The sequence below is a fragment of the Papaver somniferum genome, chromosome 3 (assembly GCF_003573695.1).
Source record: "Papaver somniferum cultivar HN1 chromosome 3, ASM357369v1, whole genome shotgun sequence".
NCBI lineage: Eukaryota > Viridiplantae > Streptophyta > Magnoliopsida > Ranunculales > Papaveraceae > Papaver > Papaver somniferum.
In genome coordinates this window covers 52,365,105-52,370,564 of record NC_039360.1, presented here as the reverse complement: position 1 = coordinate 52,370,564, position 5,460 = coordinate 52,365,105, and the positions used below count along the sequence as shown (strand labels likewise).

Below are 5,460 nucleotides of genomic sequence, written 5' to 3'. Positions count from 1 at the left end.
GAACTGCTGGATTGCAGGTAGGCTTTAGTTATATTTGTAAATTGATTGTGAATTTTTAAATTGAGAATTATATTGATTTATAGTATACTGTTTAAATAGAAATCACAGTTAAGAGTCTTAGTGTGTTGCATCATGATTGTGCTTTAGTGTTGTTTGGCTTGAGCAAGGGCCTTAGTTTGTATAAACCTGAATCAGTCTTGTGGACTGAGTTACCTGTCTTGATCCAAGTTGACTCAGTTGACCGATTTAAACTTGACCATTGACCCTGGTCTCTGACCTGAAACTGACTGTTAATTGACCCCGTTGACTGTTAGTGACTGTTAGAGGACCAGATGGACCAGGCCTTAGTTTAATGGGTTGGCTTAGTTGTTTTGGGCTCTATGCCAAAATTATCAATTAGTGTTAGTTGGACCCTTATGGTCCGAATTAGACTTTGACTTCTTCTACAAAGTTGTAGATATTCATAAGACTTATCTAAAGGACTAGAGAAACAACCTAATTGAATTATTAAACCTTTAAATATGCAAGAGATGGATAACGAAGATGTGTAGAACCTTAAATGGGCCTAGAACCATTAGATAAAATTGTATGATTCTTGTGTGAGCTATTATGTCTAGAATCTTAGAGTTCTTGTGTGATTAACAATTAGTTATCAACAACGATCGATTCAAAGGATGAACCCGTGGATTGTGGATCTCGAGGTAGGCGTGACTTGTCATCAAAAGAGGTGGGAATTTATATTTAACTGTCCTGTGATTATTGTTGTTTTCTTTTACAAAAGTTTATGTTTAACAAATTCATGCATTATTTGCTATCCTCGCATTGTTTTATTTTGAATTCTGGAAGTACTGCGGTTTCTTTTAATCTTTCCATTGCTTGGGAAGTAATTATAATGCTTTGTATGTCTTTATGAAATGTTTGGGAAATAAGAATTTCCATTTGCATGCTTAATAAAATGATAGGTCTGTAAGGAATTGGTCGACACCTATCTGGAAAATGAGATTTTTTCCATACGTGGTATATAAGATACGCTCCTTCATTTATATCTACATGAATTCAGCTTTTATGCTTATGAGGTGTGGAATTTGACACTAATATAAACTAATAGGGTGTGGAAGGAATTGGTCGACACTCAATATAGTACATTGTTTGAAGAAGGAGTTAGTTTCATATATATGTTTGTTTATTTCTTTGATTTGGTTGTGTTTTAGTGTTAGGGAAAACATGAGTTGTTTTCAAAATTATTCCAATGATTATTTGAAAGTTAAATGTTTATTCCTACGGGGCACCCCTTTTAGGGATGTAGTGCTCACCCATTCCCACTTTCAGTTTCAGAGACAGATCAGAGTTGCGCAGCGAAAGCTTCAAGGATTGATTTCGTTAGTTGGTTAATTTTTGCTGTGTTTATTATTTTGCATATTGTAGTTGTAAACCAAATGACTATCATTTGAAAGGAGTTCTTGTATATATATAATTCTGAGCGGGGCTAGTTTTGGGTTAAGTTTTGTGACAGATTTCTTGGTTGATTGTTAAGTAAATGATTTAGATTTTAATGCTTCATATTTAGTTAATCTCTTGGATTAGTCAGTTGTTAGCTTAGGGGGCACTACATTATTGGTATTAGAGATCACTATTACATCTTACATGGGAAATAATAGGAATAGCCAGTGCCAGTTAGTGAACTAGAATAGTTTAGAGTTGGGTTGGGTTTTGAGATAAATCGTAATCACTAAAAACTATCAATAACTAAAAGATTCGTTTGGTGTATTAAATTTGTTTGCTTATTTGTGTATATATTTTTGAAGTAAAATTTTTAGGTGACACCAGTTATGATAGAAGTTTAGTGATTCGTTAATATTAGTAAGTTAAGATTTTGTTAATCTAGCACTAGAGAATAGTGAAGGTTTAGTTTTCTCTGTTCGTAGGAAGGCATTGTCGGGACTGGCCAACCTTGACAGGGAAACTTCATTAAGAGATGATCGATCATAGACGTTTAGTATGGTCTAGATATTTTAGATACCGATAAGTATAAAATTCACTTAGAAAGATTCGTACGATTCTTCCTTGAAGTTAGAGACATATATCTTATAAAATAGAAATTAGTTTAGAGAACTTAAAAGACTAAAATTTATAGTTTTTCCTTATAGAAATCAGTATAAGAAGTTTAGACTTCCTTATTTGATAGAACTTAAATCAGTACAGTTGAACCTAGAGCCACAAATTTTAGTGGTAGAAAACCTTATAGGTTTGTGCTTTGTTTCTTGTTGTTTGTGCTTAGATAAGAGATGGGATCATCTCTATAAGGTGGGGAGTCTCTGAAGATCAGGAGGATGGTTTGATTTTCGAGGACGAAAATGTATAAAGTGGGGAGAGTGTAAAGACCCTCAAGTTCGTCAACGCTATTAGACTAGTCAAGAGACGTCTTAGCAGATAATAACTCGATTAGTTTAACACGAACGTTAATTAATAGGAATTAATCTAACAACAATTTAGATATGAAACTAGGATCATCAGATAGGTCTCGAAAAGTTACACAGAATAGACTACTCGAACGTGTCAGTCGGATACCGTACATAGAAGAATTTATCAGATTAGTGAGAAGGGCAAACTAGTCTCTTAACACTATAACCGACTTGGCTACCCATTTCATTTGGGAAAGTGGTTTTATCATTTTTCCTCGACCGTATCAACCCAAATCGAGAGGATAGCTCTCATTCTATTTTCTTCTTCTTCTTCTTCTTCTTCTTCTTCTTCTTCGTTCTTCTTTCTTCTTCTGCTGTTTTTATTCTTCTGCTGTTTTTATTCTTCTGCGAGTTTGAGAGATTGAATGGGAGCTTTATCATCGGTAAGAGATGTAGAAAATTATGGAGTACTGTCAGTGATGGTGTTGGTGTCTGTTGTTGATTCAGACTCGATGAAGAAGTGAATTGGAAGTTAGGGTTTCCGAGATTTGATAATTGATTGAAGATTTATGAGAAATTGAGGATGAAATCGAGTAATTAAGAGGGGTTTCTGGTTAATTGATGTGGTGTAGCTGTTTTGATGAAGAATCGATGAATTAGGGTTTACAAGAGATTCAGAATAAGAGTTTGAAGATGAAATTGGAAGTTTATATGGAAGATTAGAAGATGGGTTTGATTGAGTTGAAGGTTTACATTGATGTTGTGAATTCGAATTAGGGTAGAGAGGATTGAGAATCATTTTAGGGTTTTACTGAAAAAGTGATGTTGGTGATGGAGATGATTGGGTTTTGGTTAAACTGAATTGGTAGATGGTTACTGTCTTAAGATGACTTGTTGAATCAAGTCAAGCAATAAGAAGAGTTCGATTTCAATTGGCTTATCTGAGATGAACTACTTTGAGGTAATTACTGATTTAAGTTAACTTGGTGTTCATTTTGATTATTGTGTGTGTGATGCTAATGGAGCTAAGATTGAAATGGATATGTGAATCTGTGATGGAATTGTGGGTTTAGTTTAGGTATATCTAACGAATTATTGGCGAGGATTATTTGTTTGAGATGTAGAAGTTGATGTTCAGTGTTGGGTTAGCTGTGTGGGTATGATGTTACAGATTTGAAGATTTGTAGTACTGAAAATGGCTAAGTTAATATTAGTTTGATCTGCAGGTGTTAGTGCTAATTGTCTGGATGAAGTTTAAATCTCAGGGCTAAGAAGTACTGAGAGTATGTGTTTGGATGGTGGTGTTAGTTGTGATTCTGGTGGAGCAACAAAGTCAATTTGTGCTGGTGGAGCTAATGATAATGAGGATGACATATGACTGTTAATGGAAGAATTGTAGTGATGATGTGAAAGTTAATGAATATGTAATGATGTTGAAGTTTATGCTTTGGAGTATGTTGAATTGCAAGCAAGAGAACTGGAATTGCAAGAATGTGAAGTAGAGGTGTTGTTGGTTGGTACTGAGATGGAGTTGCAGGTGATGTTGGTTTGGTATGTATAGGGTCTTGGAGATGTTAAGGAGTTGAATTGCAGAGTTGAGTAGTTACAGTTGGGGAGATGTTTTGGTTGTTACAGAGGTTCGTATTAGAATGTAGTGAAACTGAATGAAGAGAAGTTAGATGGTTGATTAGAGTGTAGAAGAGTGTATGGAGTTGAATCTCTCTTGTAGAAGCTGAGAACTGCTGGATTGCAGGTAGACTTTAGTTATATTTGTAAATTGATTGTGAAGTTTTAAATTGAGAAATATATTGATTTATAGTATACTGTTTAAATAGAAATCATAGTTAAGAGTCTTGGTGTGTTGCATCATGATTGTGCTTTAGTGTTGTTTGGCTTGAGCAAGGGCCTTAGTTTGTATAAACCTGAATCAGTCTTTTGGACTGAGTTAACTCACTGAGTTACCTGTCTTGACCCAAGTTGACTCAGTTGACCGATTTAGACTTGACCATTGACCCTGGACTCTGACCTGACGTTGACTGTTAGTTGACCCCGTTGACTGTTAGTGACTGTTAGAGGACCAGATGGACCAGACCTTAGTTTAATGAGTTGGCTTAGTTGTTTTGGGCTTTATGCCAAAATTCTCAATTAGTGTTAGTTGGACCCTTATGGTCCGAATTAGACTTTGACTTCTTCTACAGCGTTGTAGATATTCATAAGACTTATGTAAAGGACTAGAGAAACAACCTAATTGAATTATTAAACCTTTAAATATGCAAGAGATGAATAACGAAGATGTGTAGAACCTTAAATGGGCCTAGAACCATTAGATAAAATTGTATGATTCCTGTGTGAGCTATTATGTCTAGAATCTTAGAGTTCTTGTGTGATTAACAGTTAGTTATTAACAACGATCAATTCAAAGGATGAACCAGTGGATTGTGGATCTCGAGGTAGGCGTGGCTTGTCATCAAAAGAGGTGGGAATTTATATTTAACTGTCCTGTGATTATTGTTGTTTTCTTTTACAAAAGTTTATGTTTAACAAATTCATGCATTATCTGCTTGTGTATTCCTCGCATTGTTTTATTTTGAATTCCGAAAATACTGCGATTTCTTTTAATCTTTCCATTTGCTTGGAAAGGAATTATAATGCTTTTTATGTCTTTATGAAATGTTTGGGAAATAAGAATTTACATTTGCATGCTTAACAGGTGTGTAAGGAATTGGTCGACACCTATTAAGAAAATGATAGGTATGTAAGGAATTGGTCGACACCTATCTGGAAAACGAGAGTTTTTCCGTATGTGGTATATATGATACGCTCCTTCATTTATATCTACATGAATTCATCTTTTAGGCTTATGAGGTGTGGAATTTGGCACTAATATAAACTAATAGGGTGTGGAAGGAATTGGTCGACACTCAATATAGTACATTGTTTGAAGAAGGAGTTAGTTCCATATATATGTTTGTTTATTTCTGTGATTTGGTTGTGTTTTAGTGTTAGGGAAAACATGAGTTGTTTTCAAAATCATTCCAATGATTATTTGAAAGTTAAA

The 5,460-nt window shown here is 34.7% G+C and overlaps 1 long non-coding RNA gene across 1 annotated transcript; it reads left to right on the top strand.

Annotated features, from left to right (window-relative positions):
- The first annotated feature begins 2,666 nt into the window (after positions 1-2,666).
- LOC113356149 lies at positions 2,667-4,256 on the top strand. Its single transcript, XR_003362877.1, has 2 exons — positions 2,667-3,363; positions 3,629-4,256. It is a non-coding gene; the product is annotated as an uncharacterized LOC113356149 (long non-coding RNA).
- Positions 4,257-5,460: the final 1,204 nt, after the last annotated feature.